Genomic DNA, 24,239 nt, shown 5'->3' on the forward strand with positions numbered 1-24,239 from the left:
GGTGAAGTCATTACTCTCCTGGCACAGCCTGTCTGACCAGTGACCCTGCAGATCTTCCTAGCAGTGCCTGGGGTGTGTGTGTGTGTGTGTGTGTGTGTGTGTGTGTGTGTGTGTGTGTGTTGGGGCAGGAGTCGGGGGACAGCAGAGCAAGGATACCACACTCCTGGTGACCATGACAGAACCAGACTGCATCTTGGGAGACCCCTGGAGGGACATAGCCCTCCCACAGCACCCAGTGCCAGGACCCTCCATCTCTGCCTTCCAAAGTCCATAAATGACTTTCTGATTGTGGTACATCCAATGATCCAAGAGAAAGAGGCTGTGTTCCCAGGCTGCGTTCTCAGAACCAGAAGCCAGTGTTTCACACATCCACACCAGGCTGGCAGCGTCGGGCACTGAGAACACCTCAGCCCAAGAAACAGGACACATCCGTGGATCTGGCGAGGATGTCAACACAATGCCCAGCCTCATCAAGAAGAGACTGGAGATGTTTGGGCCATGGCACTAAAGCCCTGAAATCAACATTATAGGAAGAAACTCCCAGAGAGCTTTCCAAAGACGGGTATATGTGTAGGACTTTTGATATAAAGTAGCCCTTAGGAATGTCCTTATTTCTAAAGGGCCCCAGATTCTTCTTCATTATTATTATTATTATTTAGTCAGGGTGAATTATTATAGGTATTTAATGGGTGAAGACAGCAGTAGTGGAAATAAATGGCGAACATCTCCTTTCTTTACACATCTACCCTCCTCTGTTGCCACTGTCGCTGATGCAGGAGAATGGACGCCATCGCGAATCTACACCAGGAAGTCTGTTGAGAGGCGTGACCTCATGTGATCACCACAGGGACACCGACGAAGGGCACGTATTATGGCTTACATTTTACAGAGGAGGGAAGCGTGCAGAGGTCACGTGACTGACCCACGTTCTCACAGCTGGTGAATCGTAGATCCCCTCCTCACAGGCTTTGTGAGTGCAAAGAACTCGCTCCGTGACATTATCCCATCGGAAGCAGCCAGGAGAACTGGAGTCTTCGGCTTTCCTTCCAGCCAGGGTTTCCCAGGCCTCCCTGTGACCTCTAGTTTGGGACTGGGCGCTCCCAGCTTCCCCAGTGCCACTCCTGGACTTATCCTATATGCAGTGTATGGCCTTTCTTAAAATATGAACCTATGTACCAAACAGACGCCACCCAACGAATACCAGACCAAGATAGAATCTTTAATTTCGCCCTTAAAAATTCCTCTTGAAAGGATGATGGATCTCACTGCCAAGTGGGGCTACATCTCCTCCCCTGGGGTCCTGGCTGCTGTGATCCAGCCTTCCTTCTTCCTGTCCTCTCTAGGAGCGGGATGAGGCGGCCGTGGGACCCTGCAGTGTTGAGGCTTTCCTTTCACACCTTCCTTAAACTGTCTGGCCACCGTGGCCTACCTGAGAGCACTTGGCAGCTACAGCCTCAGGAGCCAGGAGTCTCCTGACTTCAGTCAAGTCTTTTTCTTTTCCATTTGTTCAGGAGCTCAGTTTCCTGATGGCCTCTGGCTTTTTTCTGCCAGCATTGCTGGCCTTGAGGTTTCCAGATGCTTCCACTGGCCTTGCTTATTGAGGCAAACGGTTAATGCTGCTAGTCCCCTGCTCTTACCACTGGACTCCAATTCTGTGGCAGGAACAACGTCTTAGCTTTGTAGTTCTGGGGCCTGGTGTGGGGGGTGGGTGTGAGCGCTTGGTAAAACCAGGAGGAAGGAGGGAGGGGGGAGGGAGGAAGGAAGGAAGGGAATGATCATAGTAGCCTCCGTACCTGCAGTTTCAATTTCTTGGTTTCAATTACCTACAGTCCAAGAATACATTATAGTACAGCATCATATTTTGGGAGAGATCATATTCACACAACTCTTATTACAGTGTATCGGTATATATGTTTTGTTTTGTTATTAGTTACTGTTCTTGATCGCTCTGTGTGCCTCATTTATAAATTACACTTTGTCACAGGTACATATGGAGAGTACAGGGAAAACCACAGTCTCTCCAGGGTTTGGGTGATCTGCAAGCCCGGACATCCTCTGAGAGTCAGGACGTACTCCCCAGGGATTGGGCAGCTACTGTATTCTCCCTGTGGTTATTATTTGGTTTGGTTTGGGGTTTATATGGTTTGCTTTCTGCTGAGGGCATCTGAAGCAGAGAGATAATCAGTGGAGGGGATGGAATCTTCCATCTTACCTCTGGACCCCTCCTGAACTCCTCCCAGGGTGGTGATTTAATGGGGAATCAGGAGCACTGATTCAGAGGCAGATGGCTGACCTTCCAAGGCCCAAGACTGCTACTCCGTGTGTCACTGATGCGGGTTTATTAACCTCTCTCATCCTTAGCTCCATCAACTGTAAAGTAGAGAAAAACGAAAGTATCTTTCTCACGAGAGTTTAACGAGCAGTAAATGAGTAAACAGGTGAAGCACAAGCAGAGAAAGAACCGCTCCACTACCTGTGTTGTCAGGAGATGGCAAGAGGCAGCAAAAACTTCGGGCCTGCCTCTAGGAAGAACTTCCCTGCATTGGCTGAATTTGTGTGGCCTTCTTTGTACTAAGCATCATGCTAAGATTATGGAAGAGACCTAATCACAACGGGAATGACACAGAATTTACAGTCACTCCCTTGTATCCATAGGGCATATATCCCAAGACCCCCAGTGGATGCCTGCCACTGAGATGGTGCCAAACCCTGTAGAGACGACACTTTATCTAAGCTGTGAATAAGAGATTCACAACAATAACAATTATAAAACAGTCATCATCACAGTAGGCCGCAGTCAAAGCTCTGAGAATGAGGTTGAGATAAATCTTAATATTTTGAGACCTCAGTCAACTGAAGGTAATTGGAATTGCAGAAGGAAAACGGGAAAGAGCACCTGTTGCACATCGATAATTACACACCCCGTCGTTGTTGGTGCCAAGGGAGGGCCAGTGCTGCAGAGGAGAGCAAGGCGGGCCGGAACGGGTCTACCTAGGTCGGCAGCCAGGGAGAGAAGGCTGTCTACGTGCCACAGCTGGTGACACGCCAGGCTGGGAGGCCTCCTGATCTGCCTGAACCTGGTGGCCCTTTCCTTCCCTTTCTGTCCCAGTTTCCCTGTGGCCCTTCAAAGATCAGCGCCTCAGAGTGGGGGAAGGTGATCTTCACGGACGTCATTATCAGACTCTCCCAAATGGCTGTTCCAGCACGCGCTTCTCCAAGGCATCTCTGTACATGGAAGACTTACGCCATGGCCTGGTTTTGCAGAAGTAGGCAGAGCTGGGCAGAAGCAAGCCGGTGGAATTCCCTGGGAGCCGAAGGGACCCATCCCTGGGAGACACAGGGGAGCAGGCTCTGCAGTCTGCATGAAGGCGCAGAGCCTGCACCTCCGGGTCATCTGTGGGAGCTCGTCCTCTCTTGTGCTCAGGGGTCCGTGGTGGGGGGCCATCTGGGTTGCCCAAAGGCATGAGAATTCTGCAGATTTCTCTGTTGACTGTGGCTATTTACAAAAGAGCTTCAATTTCTTCCCTCTTGGTATAAAACCTGTGCAAAACTATGAAGCAGTTTCTTGGATTCTTCCCTAATGTTTATATTTATTTGGAGTGTGTAATATCTGATTATTACCTTTTTTTCTTCTTGGGATATTATTACAAATCGACCTTTGTATTTTCTCACTTTGAGCACACGTTTTTTCTGTTTCTGAATTAGAATTGCTATGTTATTGCATATTTTGTGAGTAGAACTCATTTAAAAATCTTTGTAGCCTCTGGCAATGTGAGACCTTTTGGTATTTCTGGATCTTTATATGAACAAGATGTCAAATTCTTGATTTCATTAAATCATTTAAGGACTGGGAATGGTTGCCTCTGTGAATAATAGTAAAGATCTGGTCTTCTTTAAAAAGGAAAGACAGACAGTGATAAGAACCAGAAATTATTCATACAAACTTTTCCATGAGACTTCTGTTTTCTTCCATGTTTGAGCCTTGCCAAGGATTCTCTCCAAGATTGTGCTCCAAGAGAACTGGGCTTCTTTTGTATCACTTTCCCGACAACTGTGTGTGCTAATACGTATGATACGTAAAATGCTATACGGAATATATTTATTTCAGGAAGGAGCTCTCTGTTTTATTACCTATATATAAAAATATCATACTATATTGTATAATAAAATATTACCAGGTATATTATGCAACATATATATATATTATATTGGTACATGTGGTATGTAAATTTACTCTATAATATGTATTATAATGTACTCTAGTAAAATAGCATTAATCACTGATAATACAGTTAATGTACATATAAAATTTAATATATTAAGTAAGTGAAGTGTTTTCTTTTTGAAAGGGAAAATTCGAACTGCCAGGCAGATACTCTGAATTAATCAGTAATCTTTCACTTGCTTTTCAATTCCTAGACAATTGACATGTGTGCCCATGTGAAAAGTACCGAGTCAGGGACTGATCTAGGCAAACAACCTAATTCACAAAAAAGATGCATTTTATAATACTATCTACCAGAGGGGAAGAGACGGCTGCAGGCACAGCTAACCCTCAGGGCTTTACCAAATACCATTTGACCACACACCGCCCCTCAGAACCCCACCACGTGTAATCTGTTCTCCCCAACCTTACTGCCTCTGTCTGTCCCAGAGCAAACCCTCTGGGAGGCCACTGTTTAGGGCAACCAACAGTGACCTCAGATGACAAAGGCTCCCATGCAACAGGTTTTCAAGGTCATTTACAAGTGTGTCCTGTTTGCAGCAACCAGCTGGGTCTCCCTCCTTCAGGGCGTTATTTTTCTCATGGTGTTTGGGGTGGTGAGTTTCTGAAGAGCAGAGAGTGAATCTCCTTTGAGTACTGCTTCCCACACCCCTCAGCCAGGAAGCTCAGAAACAGTCTTGAATGAATGAGCTGAGGAGAATGGAACAAAGTGTCAAGGAAGGCCACTGGGTTGTCATGGGCCACCTGAGCACCACTCTGTGAAAAGAAGCATGTCTTCTGGGTCTGTCCAGTGGGCAAGCCCCAGCGCAGAACACTGAGCTGGGACCTGAGTTGTTCGCTCTCTCTGGAGGACATTATTGTAATTAGTGAAGTTTGCTGTTCTTCTCTCCTCCTCTTATTCCTTCTAATCCTTCTCCTTCTCCTTCTCCATCTCCTCCTCCTCCTCCTCCTCCTCCTCCTTCTCCTCCTCCTCCTCCTTCCTCTCTCTCTCTCTCTCTCTCTCTCTCTCTCTCTCTCTCTCTCTCTCTCTTTCTCTCTCTCTCTCTCTCCTCCAGCTCACCATGAAACCTAGGATCCACAATTCTATTTTTTACAGATCAACAATGAATTTTTTTTTATTCTAACTACGCTCCGAATATTGCTCACACACTTTGACTAAAAGTTACTCCTTGTTCATCTGAATTTAAATCTAAATGAGCATCTTTTACTTTCATTTGCTAAATCTGGTAACCCACTCTTTCTACTTTTCTTAGTACCTTTAAAAATAGGGAAAAATAAAATTCCATAGAGCCCTTCCAGCCTTCGGCTCTATTATCAAAGCCCCAAATCTACTATATTATTAAAAGTTTGGCGGAAAAGAAAACACACATTTTGAATGAAATTGGTTTATAGAGTAAGAGGTAATCTATCCCTCATATTCCTACATCCTGCTGGATAATCTTCCATATTAAGAAAGAACTGTAGACCGGTGCAGGAGAAGCAGGACAGCGTGTTCTGGGGAGTAAAAAGTGGCACCCACTTTATAGGAACACGGAAAGAAATCTGACAGGGAGAACGCTCCCTCGAGTTCATTCTCTCCCCAGACACACTGGAACGGGAGGGCAACGGGTGCATGTTGCATTTTAATAAAGCTGAAAAAAATAAGAAATCCTGTGCAGGTCACCCTTAGGATGCTATTTAATGTTTTCTTTTCTCTTTCCCATTACAATAACCACCTCATTTTGTGGGGGTGGGTACCAGGGATTGAACTCAGAGGCACTTGATCCCTGAGCCACATCCCCAGCCCTATTTTGTATTTTACTTAGAGACAGGGTCTCACCATCCTCGCCATCCTCCTGCCTCCGCCTCCAGGGTCACTGGGATTATAGGTGTGCACCACTGCGCCTGGCACAACCTCATCTTAATATGAGAAAAACTGAAACTATAAACAGTCCTTACCTTTCATGTTTGTTATTTAGCTTTTAACAAGGTACGCATTTCCAGAATGCTGTCTAACTTTGGACAGACAGAGAGCAGCATTTTAAGCTTTCTATCTGGCAGACAGAGCCGAAATGATGTTGGAGCCAGAAATCCAAGGCCCCCAGCTGAGTATTGCTGTGTGAACTTGAACGCACCCACGGGCCTCTCTGATCCCTACAATGGAGCAGGCACGAGGTCTCTAAGTTTCCTTTTCTGCTCACAGTCCTGTGATTCCAAGATGACTCAGAAATATCAGAGGCGGTCTCGTCATGAAATTCTCTCTTCCCCAAGTCTGGATGGACTGGCTTTCTCCCTGACCAACGCTGTGGCTGTCCCTTTGCTCTGTGGAGTCAACAGTAGGGAAAGTTCTGTGGAGAGGCCTGAAATAGCATCAGCCAGGAGGCCGACATGGAGTCGCGGCTCCACGGGTCTGGAGGCTGCCAGAAGCTTGTCAGCAAGTCACCAGCAGGACATGGGAAGGGACCAGTGCTCTCGGCTACGGTTCAGACTTGTGACTTGTGTTATTACCTTCCCCAGAGACCCGGCCAACGAGGACGTCCTCAGAGACCCCCCAGGAAACCAAGTCTCTGGCTGGAGCAAAAAATGCTCCTGGGGCCACCAGCCAATTAACTGCTCGTGTGCTGACTGGGCTGAGGTGGGGGCGCTGGGCAGCACTTCCCGTTCCGATGGCGGCTCCCAAGTCTCCTTGAAGAGCCCTGAGACTGGGCCACCGCGTCCGCTGCGTGCTGCGGAGTCACAGGTGGGCACCACCCCAAATCTCCAAGGGGATAGAGTCCTAGACTTTGAAAACTGGCTTGAGCCTTTGAAGGCCACTGTAGTGTGTCCATATTCTGGCCCTTGAGATCACTGCACTAAACATGTGACAAATCAGGTGCTCGGTGCAGTACTAGGTCAAGAAGAATGCGACACCTTAGCCACGGGTCCCTAGGAATAGGAGTTCCAGATTTGTCCACGGCCGGACATAAACCCCCCGGAAATAAAGGAGGTTGTAGCTCTCTCTGATGGCACCTTATTCCTTCTTAATCTGGTTGGTTCAGTAAAAATCCTAAGTGGAATAATTATCTATTGAAATAACAGATTTATATTTTACCCTGAATTCATCTGACTGCAGATCTTAAAAGTGCCCTTACACAAAGAGATTTCTTCTTACCCTGAAATCCAGCCTGTGAAGTGCTCTGAGATAAGGGTTGTCATTTCCATTAGGAGATTTAAAAAAAAGTTCACATGTTCAAACATACGCCATCTGCATCATAAATGACAAGGCTGCCGCATTTAGGAATGCCGCGGCTGTGACCGCAGTTAAACGAGGAGAAGAATAGAGCCCTTCTTTCCCACAGAGCGTGCACTTTACCCGGGATTTTTACTCACTCCATCAGTTCATTTGGAGTCTACTAAGAGATACTCAATAGCTAGGCTCTGCCCAACTTTGCAGCAGGCATTGGACACATGAAGGTGCCTGAGGGAGTCCCCTGAGGGGGTTGTTGCCCTGAGAGGTTGGGGGTGGGGGGGTCACACAGGAACAGACAGAGGAACACAGGGCCCTGGACAGAAGCTACAGATCACCGTGGCTTTGAAAACCAGAGAAACCTTCTACACAAGCTGGGTGGGGATGAGATAAAGAGATGGTGCTTTTGAGAAGGGGGGATTAATTATTTGAAGTGGTGGTAATATTTCTACTTACCAGAAGGGAACAGCCAAGCTGAGAAAGTCACGTGGGTGCTTCTTACAAAGAGCAGAGTCGCCGCTCGAATCCATTTCAGACCCAGCTCCTGTTCTTTTCTACCGTAACAGATTGTTCTCACTTTCTCCTTTCTCTAAAAAACATCACCCATGCCATGAACGCCATCATCCTATTCAAGGGGGAGTACATTTCTTTTTTTTTCTTTTTTTTTTTTATTGGTTGTTCAAAACCTTACAAAGCTCTTGACATATCATATTTCGAACATTAGTTTCAAGTGAGTTATGAACTCCCATTTTTACCCCAAATACAGATTGCAGAATCACATAGGTTACACATTCACATTTTTACATAATGCCATACTAGTGACTGTTGTATTCTGCTACCTTTCCTATCCTCTACTATCCCCCTCCCCCCATCTTCTCTTTCTATCCCATCTACTGTAATTCATTTCTCTCCTTATTTTTTCTTCCAATTCCCCTCACAACCTCTTTTATGTAGTTTTTTATAACAATGAGGGTCTCTTTCCATTTCCATGCAATTCCCCTTTTCTCTCTCTTTCCCTCCCATCTCGTGCCTCTGTTTAATGTCAATCTTTTCTTCCTGCTCTTCCTGGGAGTACATTTCTTTCCTCTTAACCTCCCTCTGCCGTAAGCTCCCTCATCCTGACAGCATTCTCCAGATGGAAACACCTCCCTCGTCCAGCAGATTTCATAATCTGAGCATCTACGGCGTTCGCTCTTCTCTCTAGGCCACCCGCAAATGACACCCTGCGAAGCGCTGCTGCTGGAGACAGCAGGCACGAGTCTGAAAACAGAAGGGACTTAATATTAACTAACCCAGCCTTTGAGGAGCCAGGCCACCTAAATGTGGAGAGTCAGGAGGTCACGGCTAAAAATCCAGGTCCTGCTGTGCCGGACCTCAGGGGTTTTTAGGAGACATGGGGAAACAGGACCAAATAAAAGGAATCTGGAGGGTTGCATGTTCTGGATCCTCTTGGCCATGACTGTGAGGATCAAAGGTGAAAAAATAAAGCTCCCCCGACGTGTTGGTGAACCAGATGGGTGGCAAGAGCTCCCCAGGAAGGCCCAGAAACTGGGAGTCTTTAGAAGCCATCTTGACCTGTCACATGGCTAACAGAACAAGGCGTGGACGAATCAGGCCACCTTGTTGTCAGCTTTTTCTCTGCCATGACAAGAAGAATAATTTTAGAGGAGGAAAAGTTGATCTGGGGCTCACAGTTGCAGAGGTCTCAGTCCATAGACAGCCGACTCCATTCCTCTGGACTCAGGTGAGGAAGAGTGTGGTGGAGAGAAGCAGCTCACATGTTGATCAGAAAGCGGAGAGAGAGTCCACTCTCCAGATACAAAATATATACTCCAAAGGCAACCCCCTCTGCCCACCTCCTCCAGCCACACCCTACTCGCCTGCAGTCACCACTCAGTAAATCCCATCAGGGGATGCATTCGCTGATTGGGTTAAGGCTCTCACAACCCAATCATTTATCCTCTAAATCTTTTTGCATGGCTCACACATGAGCTTTTGGAGGACACCTCACATCCAAACCATACCATATATGCAGGCAAGAATGTTCTGAGCAGAAGTGTACAAATACAGCTGCTCTAGAATTCACAAGGAAATAGGGTGTCGTTTACAAAGAGCAGAATTTATGCAGGGGTGGTGAAGGGAGAGGGTGGGTGGACACACCTGCGCTCTTGGAGGGATTCCTATTGGTTGGAGAGCAATGGGGTCTGAACTGAAGACAGACCCAGTGACTCTGGGAACCACCCGTGTGTGGATTTCTCCAATGTTGAAGAAAAGGGGGGATTCGATTTAGTATCTCATTTTCACTAGCAGCCCTTGGTTTGCCAATGAGATCAAAGATTTTTTAAGTTCAGTTGTTTCTCCGTATGTATTATGCTTATTTTTTATGAATGGCTTGCCATATATCTTGCCAGTTTTTATGTTGGAGTTTTGTTTATGGTGGAATCTGAAGTTTTGTTGTTTGCTTTTAAACTTTTTAATTTTTATCTTATTTTAAATTGACAATAGTTGTATATATCTGAGAAGTACAATATGATGTTTCAATAAATGTGAATGCTATGGAATGATCAAGCCCTAATAATTAGCATGCCCCTCACCTTAAATATTATTTTTTTTGGTAGTGACAGTGCTTAAAATACCCTGTTAACTATTATAAATTTTTAAAATTTTTTTTTACACAAAGGGAGCACAACTTTTTCTTTCTCTGGTTGTACATGATGTAGAGTCACACCATTCCTGCAATCATACCCACACACAGGGATAATTATGTCCATCTCATTTCTACCATCTTCCCCCCATACACTCCTCCCCACCTCGCTTCCCTCCCTTCCAAAGTCCCTCCATTCTTCTCTTGCCCCCTGCCCATTATGGATCAGATACCTCCACTTATCAGAGAAAACATTTGGCTTGGTTTTGGGGGGATTGACTTACATTGCTTAGCATGATATTCTCCAACTCTGCCCATTTACCTGAAAATGCCCTAATTTCATTATTCTTTAAGGCTGAGTAATATTCCATTGTGTGTTTGTGTGTGTGTGTGTGTGTGTGTGTTAACTACTTTTAAATGTACAACACATTATTATTAATTATGGTCATTGCACTGTGCAATGAAACACCAGAACATTTTTCTACTATCTAAATTTGAACCTGTGGGTTGAAGTCACCCCTTTCCCTACTCACCTCTGCCTGTCTCTGGTGACCATCATTCTACTCTCTCCTTGTATGAATTTGTATTTATTTTTTTAATGAAGAATATTTATCTGTTTGCCTGTTAAAATATAACCAACATCTTTTCCCATGGGGATATAGCTCTTCCGTCGTACATTCAGTTAATTAGCTGCTCCAATGCCATTATGAACTAAGCCTTTCTTTCCCACACTATTTTAACAGTTATAATGTCATACTGAAGGGAAATGTTTTCTATATATATTTGTTTATTTTCCAGGAATATCTTGTCTTTCCAATACATACTTAGTTTTCTAAATAAGTTTTATATATTTTCTAAACAATCAGATTTGATTAGAGTTGTATTTATAAATTAACTTGGGAAAATCATCTTTCTGTCTTGACCCTTAATATCCAAATGCTCATTACTTACATAGTATTTTCCTTTTCTTTTATGATCATTGGCCATTTTAGGTCTTGCACATCTTTTGTTGTTTATTAGTGGTATGTAATATTTTTTGTATTATCAAAAGATGCAAATGTATACAATTGGCTTAATTACTTTTTCCTGAAATACTTTCTGCAGAGTTTTCAAAGAAGTTTATGGTGTGGTAAACAGAAAAGTTACTCCTGTCAATAGAAACTCTTAGAATTTTCCTTTTCCTTTTTTATTGTTAATCATCACTGTAATATTCTAGATGTGGGGTTTCCTTTAACTTTTTGCAACCTTTTGAGCCTTTATAAGCTAAGATCTTTTGTCTTTCTTAAATTATGAAGCATTACTGATCATTATTTTTAAAATTATTTTTTCCTCCCTATTTTTTCTCTCTCTCTTTCTGAAAACCCCTAGTACATAGACAGACACTTGGGCTTCTAATCTTCAAAAAAATTAACTTTGAGGCTGTGTTTTCCAGATCTTCACTTCTCCCCAACGCTTTTGAGGAGACTTCTTGCCCTGAACCTCCAAATTACCAAGTCCTTCTTTGACTTTACCCATAAAGCAATGCATCTAATCTGAGGTCTTAATTCAATACTTTAAATATTAATACCCAATGTTTCTACTTAGTTTTTTTTTTATAACTCTTCTTGCCTGATTTTTCTTACCAATATTCTGACTTATATGCTTACAGATATATATTATGCTTCTTCTTAATGATTAATAATTTCATTCTTAACTATGGTACCACCATATTTTGTTGTCATCTGATTATTTTTTAATGCCAACTAAGCACATTGAGTGTCCATTTTACCTCAGTGACTTCAGCTCTCTTGCCTGCAGGTATTCTGGGGCAGAGAATAAGGCCTTCGCATGCACTGCTTCTGCTGCGTCTGGTAGGAGAGGTACACACTGGGACAGGGAGCCAGAGGATCACCGGATGGACGTGACCACTGTCTCAGGCATTTCATTATTCAAAGACCCGTCTCTCCTGGGTCTCATTTCCCAACTGTGAAGGACAGAGGAAGACCGAGGGTGGAGGGCAACTCAGAGATGGACCGGCCCTCCAGCTCCTGTTCCCATCCTCACTCCTGACACCAGCCTGCCTTTGCACTCTGCTTCTCGGTGTCCTGGGCTGACGCTGTCAGGTTTCTCTCCTGAGTGAGGAGGAGGCGAGGCAGGAGTCCTTGCCCGAAGTGGAAACAAGAATGAAAAGCCGGAACCTTGGCTCAAGCCCAGACTTGGTTTTCTGGTCCACCCCAGGCTGCTGCCACTGTCTCCACAGACGACTTTGTCCTCCCGGAAGTTTTCTTAAAGTCGTGTTTTCGTTTTCCACACTATTCTGCTATCTTCTTGGGACCCCAATACCTTTTACATTTAATTATTGCTGATTTATAGCATTACTGATTTTTGGAATACTTATTTTGTAAGATGCACCCTTCCAATGACCCCTTTCCATGGCTCTCCTCATTTTTTCTTCCTCCACGGTATTTCACATTGGTAGTACACATTTTTCTTAATTAATAAACTTCATTTTTAGAGCAGTTTATGATTATAGAAAATTGAGCAGATAGTACACCTTTAAGAATTTTTTTTTCATACTTTGCATACCAGTCATTCATTAGCTATTTATTTGGAAAATATTATCTCCCAGTCTTTGTTTTTGTTTTTAATTTTAAAATTATTTTAGCAGCAAGCCTGTGCGACCAAGTGGGTACATTTCTCTCCTTCAATTATTCAGAAGACCAGAACTCTTGAAAATGTAAGTGGGGAAAAAAGTATATTTTATATACTGAATACATAATGTTAATATCTGTTAAGAGTAGAAATTCTGGATTCAGAAAAATAATGTATGTGTAAAGTAAACAACTTTTCATTGGCATTAAAAAAAATAAAAATTCTTTTAGCAGTGCCTTTTGCAGAGCAGATATTTTCAATTGTAATGAGGCCCACATGATCAGTTTTTTCCTTCATAGAACATGCTTGTGCCTCTTACATAAATAGGCCCTGTGTATTGATGAAAATGCTCCCAGTTGTTGCCCATTCCATCAGGCTAGGACGGTTATCCCCAAGCCAACAGACACTAAGCTCAAATTCTTACACATCCAGTTGCTTTAAATATGGTCAAATAAACAGTTTTCTAGAGCACGCCTACTATGCGTTCTCCATGAAACTGTATCCAATATTTGTTAGATATAAACGAGACAAAAACTGCAGCTATGCAAGGCCACCTCTGCTGATCTTTGGAGCTCTCTCCCTCAGGGACTCCTCACCTCTCTGCTAGGTTGACTCCTCTCAAGGGTCCCCTTCCCTCTCCAAGAGGCCCCTCCCTTTTCCTAAGGCATGGTGGCCTGTGCCTCTGTCTCTGAAAGGTCTTTTGCTGTGAGGCATTTCCCCTAAGAGCTGTCCAGTAGAGCTTGCCTGCACATCACTGCTTCTTACAGACCCGCGTCTTCCTTGATCTACCCGCTATCCTGAAGTTGATCAATGCTCATCTGAAATATCATTGCTGAGCCCAACATCACCGAGGTTATCTTCTATGTTATCTTCTAGAAGTATAGTTTTGCATTTTATGCTTTTATCTGTGACCCATCATTTTGTGAAAGTCGTAGGGCCTGCATCTAGATTTGCTTTGGGGGTTATTTTACACCTGCTTATTCCATGATAGGGATCATCTGGGCGGTAACTGTAGGCAGGAGGGTATGGCTGGAGGAGGTGGGTCCCTGGAGGCATGCCTTTGGGGTACATAATTTGTCCTTGTTGAGCAGAGCTTTCTCTCTACTTCCTGGTGCCATGTCCTGAGCTGCTCTTCTCTATCCTGATATTCTGCATTACCACAGGCCCCAAGGAATGGAGCCAGCCATCTATGGACTGAGACCTCGGAAACTGTGAAACCCAAAATAAACTCTGCCTCCTCTAAAATTGATCTTGTCAGGTCTTTTGGGTGTGGATTTACTTCTGGGTTTTCTCTTGCAATGCGCTGATTTCACTGTTCTTTTTACCAATACTACGATGCTGTCTCGATCATTGTAGCTTTGCTGGAGGTTTTGAAATAGGGTAGTGTCAGTCCTCTGACTGTTATTCTTCCATGTAGGATTCCCTCTTCTGGGTCTTTTGCTCTTTGCACAGAAACTTAGAATCAGTTTATTGATATCCACAAAACAACTTGCTGACATTGCAGTATACTTGTATCAGCAATCTCTCTCTCTCTCTCTATATATATATATGTGTGTGTGTGTGTGTGTGTGTGTGTGTGTGTGTGTGTGTGTGTGGTGGTCTTGAGGACTGAACCTGCCTCATGTATGCCAGCAGATGCTCTACCACCGAGCCACATCCCCAGCCATCTCAAAACATCAAGTATCACTGTTCTAGTTGGACCGAATAGTTTCCCAGTTAATTCTCTTGGGTTTTCCTGTCTCCTCCTTTCTCAGGTTACCAGTTCTCACTTCCACGTTGTTGTATTGGCTAGTGCCTTCAGAGTAACATTAAATACGAGTTGCTGTAGGCTTTCTCTGTTGCTGCTCATCTTCTATTGGATAATGAGCTTATTACTTCACATGTGAGTTTGACATTGCCACACATTCCAGGCAGACATTTCCATCCTGTTTTGTCAATAGCTTTCTTTCTGTACTTTCTTCTTTTTAAAATTGATTTCGTTCTTTATTCTATGGTACTGGGGATCGAACCCAGGGCCTCATGCATGCCAGGCAGGCACTCTACCACTGAGCCATCGCCGTATCCCCAGCCCCATCTTTCTGTGCTTTCGTGGAATAATTTCTTTTTTTTCAATCTCATCAAATAGATGTCTTTTATCAAGTACTGTTTTTGCATCCTCAAAATGACTGATGGATCGATGCTGTCATATGAACATAAACATATGTCAGCTTCTCAATCTTGAACTCTCCTTGAGTTCCTAGTTCAAGTTTTTCTTAAATTTATCTGGGGAAGCTGTTATTGTAGTGTACTCAGGATTTGACTTAATGTCTTTCTTCTTTCACACACACACACACACACACACACACACACACTGAGGATTGAACTCAGGAGCACTCAACCACTAAGCCACATCCCAGCCCTATTTTTATATTTAGAGACAGTGTCTCACTGAGTTACTAAGCACCTTGCCACTGCTGAGGCTGGCTCTGAACTCATGATCCTCCTGCCTCAGCCTTCTGAGCCGCTGGAATTACAGGCGTGTGCCACTGTACCCAGCTTCTTCTTTAATATTTTATACTTATATTCATAAATGAGATTGGCTGAAGTTTTTTTAATAATCTTTGCCTTTCTATATATCCTCAGTTTAAATAGAACAATTATCTCTTCCTTGATAGGTTGAAAATGTAGTCTTTAAACCTCTCTGAATTGTTGCTTTCATAGGGATTTATTCTCTAATATAAATCTTCCAATTTGTTCTTGGATGAATGTCTATTAAGGGTTTTTAAAAATGAGTTTATATTCAATTGTATACATTTCACCTATATCAATGACATTTAAAACTGGAACAAGATACAGAATTTCACATGGTTTAGAAAATCTCCCCTATTCTCTCTTTATTTCCCCTTTCTTAACTTTCTATTGTTGCTTTGCCTCTTCCTGATTTAGATTTCTCAAGGCTCAGGTTTTGAATTTGCTTTCAGTCAAATTTTTTTATTTTTTCCTTTTATATTTTTCTAAGTCTTTCCTCCTGTATCTCTAGATTCTTTTTTCATTTATTTTCATTTCTTTATAAGAATGCATAGGTCATTTGCATTTATTACCTTATGTCTAGTAAGGAAAGCACCAAATGCTGTAGCTTTTTCCTGAACACAACTTATCCATAGCATTCAATTTTTGATATGAAATATTCTCATTGTGATTAATTTCTTTCCCAAAATATGGGAGAGAAGTACACTCTTTTCAGAAAAATAAAAAGAACAAAACAAAAATTACCTGTAGTTCCACAATATATGATATCTTTTATTTAGATTCAACAATTTTTTTATTAATTTCTGTATGTCAAGACCAGTAATAATCAAAGTTAAAAGGTAAACTGGGAATACTAGTACCCTTCATATAAAAACAGCACCTGTAAAGCTTTAGGAAAACATAAAAGACTCTAATAGAAGAGGCAGGTGCTTATTCAGGTGCTTCCCAAATGAAAAAGCAGCAGGCCCCAAACCATATTTTAAAAAAATCAATTTGGGGGCTGGGGATGTGGTTCAAGCGGTAGCGCGCTCGCCTAGCGTGCATGCGGCCCGGGTTCGATCCTCAGCACCACATACAAACGAAGATGTTGTGTCCGCCGAGAACTAAGAATAAATAAATAAATGTTAAAATTCTCTCTCTCTCTCTCTCTGTCCCCCCCCCTCTCTCTCTCTCACTCTCTCTTTAAAAAAAAATCAATTTGACTTAGAAAACAAAGAAATGTAAATTAAAGCTACAGTGAGAAATTTTTTTGGGGGGGGCCTTTAAATTAGCAAAGTGTTTTTCCTTCAACTATAACTGCAAAGCTAGCAAAATTGGAGGAAATAGACTCTTTTATTTTTGATAAAATTAAAAATGGGAGGGCTAGGTCTGGAGCTCAGGGGTAGGGCTTTGGTCGGCATGGGTGAGTCCCTGGGTTCTATCCCCAGCCCTGCAAGAAATTAAAAAAGAAAACCTTAAACATGGTTATACTCTAAGAATATAACTAAAAATTCACCAAAGATTTAACTAAAAAAAATGTTTGCCACATATCTAAGATATGCGTCTTATTTGCCTTTGAGAAAACGTATGGATATATCTATTATGGGTAATTTCCCTTCTCCCCTTTATCTTGCTTTTTTATTGCAAAGTTTAGGAAAAAGCAGAGATTAGGACACATTAAATTTACCCTCATTATCTTCCTTCTCAGATTGGGTAATCAGATGGTCACCATGGCTAGGTCCCCCAGGCACATTTAGAAGAGTGGAGACAGCACAAATCCATCAGAAGGAGGTGAGCGTCTGAACACTGGGAGTATGCAGATCCAAGAGCAGGTAACTGTTTGGGAAAGTGCACCTTCATTTGAATTTCTAAGAAATCATACCAAAATTCTCTCCCTACCAGTTGTCAACAGTAATAACATTTTTACAGGACAGTTGTGTAAGAGTCAGCACAAAGATGCTGATTGTGACACAATTCAGTAATCTTACATTTCCCCCATTTTGCTTGTACTCACACTTGTGCAAGTTCTCAGCACAGTTTCACCATTTATGCTTACGTATCCTCAACCAGTTAAAACACTCACCGTCCACCAAGAGGACCTTGTGGTCTTCTTCAGATCAACAGCCACCTCCCTCCTGCCCCCGACTTGCCCCCAGTCCCAGGAGCAGGGAAACCACCAATCTGTTCTTCTTTTCTAAAATGTTGTCATTTCAAAAACACTTTACAAATGCAATCACACAAGATGTGACTTTGTTTGGATTGGTGCCCCCTCCACCCAGCACAGTTCTCTGGAGATTCTCCAAATTGTCTTGTGTCTCAAAATTCATTCCTTTTTTTTTTTATTGCTGAGTAGGGAGGGTTCCACGGTGTGGACATACCACAGTTTGTTTCACAGTTACCTGTTGAAGGGCCTCTGGACTGATTCCGTTTTTTTGGCTGTTGTAAACCCACTGCTGTGAACATTGGTGTGCAGGTTTTGTGTAATCATTACTTCATTTCTCTGGAATCGATGCCCAAGGCTGTCATTTCTGGGTCATACGGTCATTGTATTTTTAGTCTTTTAGGAAACTGCCAAACTGTTTTCCCGAGGCTGTACCACTCTACATTCCCATCCATGATATGCAAGTGGACTGGCTCTTCCATGTCCTCACTAGCATCTGGAGTCCTCACTTTCTTATTTTAACCATTCTGATGGGTATGCAATGTCATACCCATAGTAAACTCAGCAATAAAAGAATACAAATTCATGACATTTGCAGGTAAATGGATGGAGTTGGAGAAGATAATGCTAAGTGAAGTTAACCAATCCCCAAAAAACAAATGGCAAATGTTTTCTGTGATTCATAGTGGGTTGGGGAGAGGGAGCATGGGAGGAATTCTAGATAGGGCAGAGAAGTGGGAGGGGAAGGGAGGGGGCAGGGGGTTAGCAATGATGGTGGAATGTGATGTACATCATTATCCAAAGTACATTATGAAGACATGAATTGGTGTGAACATACATGATGTACAGAGATATGAAAAATTGTGCTCTATATGTGTAATAAGAATTGTGATGCATTCCACTGTCATGTATTTAAAAAATAAAAGCAATTTTTTATTAAAAGAATAGAACTTTGGAGTGACCTGCACAATATGAAGATTTACTGTGCAGCTACAGTAATCAGATAATCAAGCCACTGTGGTGTAATGGAGGGACAGACACATAGGTCAGTAGAACAGAACATGCAGAGTTCAGACCCATGAGAACATGCTCAACTAACATTTTACATATATCAGAAGCGGATTAATGGAGAAAGGATAGAGAAACTGTTTAATAAACAGCACTGGAGTAAATGAGCATCCAAAGTTGTGCTAGCTCGCTTTCCATTACTGTGACAAAAATACCAGAGAAAATCAACTTAAGGGAGGAAAAGCTGATTTTGGCTCGTGGTTTCAGTTCATGGTCCCTTGGCTCCATTGTTACTGGGCCTGTGGTAAGAAGAAAACATTGGGGGCAGGGGTAGGCACTTGGTGGAGCAAAGTTAATTACTTCATGGTGGCCAGAAAGCAGAGAGAGAGAGAGAGAGAGAGAGAGAGAGAGAGAGAGAGAGAGAGAGAGAGATGGGGGGGGAGAGTGGAATGGAGAAGGAGGAAAAACTGGGGGACAAAACAACCCCTTAAGGGAAACTCCCAATGATCCACTTCCTCCAAGTAGGCTCCATCTCCTGGTTCCCACCATCTCCCAATAGCCCATCGTGCTGTAATCCACAAATGCAGTGGTTTGTTGTGAGGTCAGACCTTATAACCTGATCACCTCCAAGGCTCACCTTGGAACACAGTTGCTTTGGAGACCCATTTTTTTTTTTTTTTTTTTTTTTTTTTTTTTTTTTTACATATGAGAGGTTGGGGATATTTCAGGTCCAAACTATAACAAAAGACAAATGACATGAACCACAACCTCAACCCAAGGCTTTATAGAAACATTCACAACAAATGAATTAGGGACAAACTGGAAAATGTGAAACTATAAAAATCTTAGGAAAAATAGAATAAATTACTTGGAATCTAAGACTAACTAAAAGACTTTAGACTTGGTACAAAAAGCACAATCCATATGAGGAAAAATTGATAAGCCAGACTTTATAAAAATTTATTTATTTATTTTTTGCCAAGCAAAACCATAGGAAAAGGATGAAAAGATTAGCTACATCCTGAGAGAAAATATTTGCAAACTATATATTCAAAAAAGGACTATCAATCAGAACATATTTTTAAAAAAATCTTCCAAAATCAGCAATTAAAACCCCAAAACCAATCCAATTAGAAAATGAGAAAAACACATGAATACTGACCAAAATATACAAAGAAAGTTTTTACTTGGATACCATCCAATTTATTGATTCTTGGTTTTAATTCTTGCACTACAGGAGTCTTATTAAGGAAGGTGGGGCCTAATCCCACATGATGGAGATTAGGGCCTACTTTTTCTTCTATAAGACGCAGAGTCTCTGGTTTAATTCCTAGGTCCTTGATCCATTTTGAGTTAAGTTTTGTGCATGGTGAGATATAGGGGTTTAATTTCATTTTGTTGCATAGGGATTTCCAGGTTTCCCAGTACCATTTATTGAAGAGGCTATCTTTTATCCAGTGCATGTTTTTGGCACCTTTGTCTAATATAAGATAATTGTAATTTTGTGGGTTAGTCTCTGTGTCCTCTTCTCTGTACCATTGGTCAACCTGCCTGTTTTGGTGACAATCCCAGGCTGTGTTTGTTACTGTTGCTCTGTAGTATAGTTGAAGGTCTGGTATAGCAATACCACCTGCTTCACTCTTCCTGCTTAGGATTGCTTTAGCTATCCTGGGTCTCTTATATTTCCAGATGAATTTCATGATTGTTTTTTCTATTTCTATGAGGAATTCCATTGTGATTTTGATGGGAATTGCATTAAATCTGTATAGTGCTTTTGGAAGTATGGTCATTTTGATAATATTAATTCTACTTACCCAGGAGCAACGTAGATCTTTCCATCTACTAAGGTCTTCTTTGATTTCTTTCTTTAGGGTTCTGTAGTTTTCTTTGTATAGATCTTTCACCTCTTTCGTTGATTCGCCAGTATCTTATTTATTTATTTATTTATTTTTGAGAATATTGTGAATGGGGTAGTTTTCCTCATTTTCTTCTCAAAAATTTGTCACTGATATACAGAAATGCCTTTGATTTATGGGTGTTGATTTTATATCCTGCTACTTTGCTGAATTTATTTACTAGTTCTAGAAATTTTCTGGTGGAGCTTTTTGGGTCTTCTAGGTATAGAATCATATCATCAGCAAGTAAAGCTAAATTACGTTCTTCTTTTCCTATACATATCCCTTTAATTTCTTTCATCTGTCTAATTGCTCTGGCCAGTGTTTCAAGAACTATGCTGAATACAAGTGGTGAAAGAGGGCATCCCTGTCTTGTTGCAGATTTTAGAGGGAATGCCTTCATTTGTTCTCCATTTAGAATGGTGTTGGTGTGGGGCTTTGCGTAGATAGCCTTTAAGATCTGGAGATCTATTCCTGTTATCCCCAGTTTTTCTAGTGTTTTGAACCTGAAGTGGTGCTGTATTTTGTCAACTGCTTTTTCTGCGTCTATTGTGGTGATCATATGATTCTTATTTTTGAGTATATTGATGTAATGAATTCCATTTATTGATTTCCATATGTTGAACCAACCTTGCATGCCTAGAATAAATCCAATTTGATCATGGTGAGCGATCTTTTGGATATGTTTTTGTATTTGATTTGCCAGAATTTTATTGAGAATTTTTGCATCTATGTTCATTAGAGATATGGGTCTGAAGTTTTCTTTCTTTGATGTGTCTTTGTCCAGTTTTGGAATCAGGGTGATGTTGGTTGGCCTTATAGAATGAGTTTGGAAGTGCTCCTTCTTTTTCTCTTTCCTGAAATAAATTGAAGAGTATTGGTATTAGTTCTTCTTTAAAGGTCTTGTAGAACTCAGCTGTGTATCCATCCGGTCCTGGCCTTTTCTTGGTTGGTAGTCTTTTGATGGCTTCTTCTGTTTCCTCACTTGATATTGGTCTGTTTAAGTTGTGTATATCTTTCTGACTCAATCTGGGCAGATCATATGACTTAAGAAATTTTTCGATGCCTTCCAAATCTTCTATTTTATTGGAGTATAAGGTTTAACAATAATTTCTAATTATCTTCTGTATTTCTGAAGTGTCTATTGTGATATTGCCTTTTCATCACGTATGCTGGTAATTTGAATTCACTCTCTCCTTCTCTTCGTTAGTGTGGCTAAAGGTCAGTCCATTTTATTTATTTTTTAAGAGAACCAACTTTTAGCTTTGTCAATTTTTTCCAGTTGTTTCTTTTGTTCTGATTTCCTTGATTTCCTCTCTAATTTTAATTATTTCTTGCCTTCTACTGCTTTTGCTGCTGATTTGTTCTGTTTCTAGGGCTTTGAGCTGTAGTGTGAGGTCATTCATTTGTTGAGTTTTCTTCTTTTAAGGAATGAACTCCATGCAATGAGTTTTCCTCTTAGTACAGCTTTCATAGTGTCCCAGAGATTTCGATATGTTGTATCTATGCTCTCATTTACCTCTGAGAATTTTTTAATCTCCCCCTTGATGTCTTCTGTCACCCATTGTTCATTCAGTAGCATATTGTTGAGTCTCCATGTGATGAAAACATTTTTATTTTTTATTTTGTCATTGATTTCCAATTTCATTTCATTATGATCTGGTAAAATGCATGGTATTTGCTAAGAGTTGCTTTGTGGCATAGTATAATGCTCTATTTTAGAGAAGAATCCATGTGCTGCTGAGAAGAAAGTGTATCTGTTTGATGCCGGTCGAAATAGTCTATATATGTCAGTTAAGTCCAAGTTATTAATTGTGTTATTGTGCTCTGCAGTTTCTTTATTCAACTTTTGTTTGGAAGATGTACCCAGTTTTGAGAGAGGTGTGTTAAGGTCACCCGAGATTATTGTGTTGTGGTCAATTTGACTCTTGAACTTGAGAAGAGTTTGATTGATGAACACAGTGGCACCATTGTTTGGGGCATATCTATTGATGCTTGTTATGTCTTGTTGGTGTCTGGTTCCCTTGAGCAGTATCTGAATTCCATCTTTATCCTTTTTGATTAACTTTGGCTTGAAGTCTGCTTTGTGTGCTATGAGCATGGAAACCCCTGCTTGCTAGTGCATGTGAGGGGTATGATTTTTCCCAACCTTTCCCCTTCAGTCTGTGTATGTCTTTTCCTAACAGATGAGTCTCCTATAGGCAGCATTTTGTTGAGGATGAGCTCTCTATGTGCCTCTTATGTCCCATCACAAGAGTAATTTCATTTAGCGTGATTCAACTCTGTTTTTTCAAGGTTGCTTACTTCAAGGAACAAAGTAGGTAACACACAAAGTTCTTGATATTGGGATGAGAAGACTGGTTGTGCAATCTGGAAATTGGGTGGGCATTTCTGGAGGACATCAGGACTTTGATGAAATGGCAAATCCAGAACCCTTGGAGATGTTCACAATGGTTCTTGAGATTGTTGCTGCTCTGGTCCAGAATTAGGAGGTCCATTAACCCATAATAAAGTAATATCAAAGTGGGGAATTTTAAAGCAAGTTTTTGGAGTTTTTAATTATAGGATCAATTTTTATCTATTTTCTAGAAATTTAAATAAAAACTAAGTAAAACTTTCAATAGAAGTTTCTTTATTGAAATAGCAATGGGGCTAGGGTCATGGGTCAGTGGAAGCACACTTGCCTGGCATGTGTGAGGCATTGGGTTCGATTCTCAGCACTGCATATGAATAAATAAATAAATAAATAAATAAATAAATGTCTATTAGCAACAAAAAACAAAAATAAATAAATAAAATTAATAGCAAGTTGTATCTGCTGCTCTGGAATATTTCTTAGCACTGAGACGTTTAATGTATGGTACAAATAAATGGTTAGATTTTCGGCAAATCTTTTTATGCTTTTATTAAAGAACACTGACACCAACTTGTCTCTTTGACTTGTGGGTTGTCAACAGTTTTCTGGAATCCTAACCGCTGCTGTCACCTGCCTTTCCAAGATGAGAAAACATAGTTATATGAGTTTATCTGTTCATCAACATAAACTTTCTTGGACCTATTTCACTCTAGCTTGAGGTATAAAGCCTATTGGTGTCTGTAGAAGCTGCTGGGCTGGGATACTCTTCCTTCTTTGATTTTCTTTTGATCATTAATCTGGAAATCCCTCCAAACACTGAAAAGTTTTTTGTAGTTACAAATGAGATGATCCCTTTTCCAAAAAATTTTACTAAAAGGATACTATGAAAAATGTATTTCAGGAGCAAAATGTTGGGATAATATTAGTTATATTACCTTTTTACCCACAAAGTTGCAAGTTTTTAATTAGTATAATCTATAAATTGCTATAGCTACCTTGATTCATGTCTGGGCATAATACCACTAAAGCATTAAACCCATCCAGGGTAAAGAACTTGTTTTGAAAGTAGGGGGAAAAAAACCCAAAAACCAGAATCAAGTCATTCAAGAGCCAAAGGAGTCACAGTATTTTGATAAGAGCCACGAGAGTGAGTTAGCATATGGAGGACAGACTTTCAGTAAGTTAGGGATGTTAAGGTATGGAATGAATTGGTAACTGCAGTCAGAATGATCAATACAACTTTCTTTATGACAGCAAATTGGACTCATTTGTAGGAAACCATGATTTCAGGGGTGCTTTGCAGGTCACAGTGCTCTAAAAGGCTTCTTCATGAATATTGAAAATCCCAGGGTGTCAGGGCGGCCAGTCCAGGTGCAGGAGCAGCCCGCCCTGCAGGGGCAGGTCACCAACGCTGAGGGCGGAGTCACCCAAGGGGGGCAGCGGAAAGTCCAGGGAAGGAGCAGAGGCCCCCAGGGGTGACTGCGCCCCTGGCAGCGAGTCCCTGGTGGAAGGCCAGGCCAGGCCAGGGCTCTGCGTTACCAGGCAGAAGGCGACGTTGGCGCGAGCCCCGCAGCGCCCCGAATTCCGAGGCTTAGGTCACAATCGACCCCGCCGCGCTCCAGGCCCT

At 41.7% G+C, this 24,239-nt stretch overlaps 1 non-coding gene across 1 annotated transcript; it reads right to left on the reverse strand.

Moving 5' to 3' along the window:
- Positions 1 to 14,696: 14,696 nt before the first annotated feature.
- Trnaa-ggc (transfer RNA alanine (anticodon GGC)) lies at positions 14,697 to 14,760 on the reverse strand. The gene has a single exon. It is a non-coding gene; the product is annotated as a tRNA-Ala (tRNA).
- Between the last annotated feature and the right edge of the window lie 9,479 nt (positions 14,761 to 24,239).

The sequence above is a fragment of the Ictidomys tridecemlineatus genome, chromosome 14, assembly GCF_052094955.1.
Source record: "Ictidomys tridecemlineatus isolate mIctTri1 chromosome 14, mIctTri1.hap1, whole genome shotgun sequence".
Taxonomy (NCBI): domain Eukaryota; kingdom Metazoa; phylum Chordata; class Mammalia; order Rodentia; family Sciuridae; genus Ictidomys; species Ictidomys tridecemlineatus.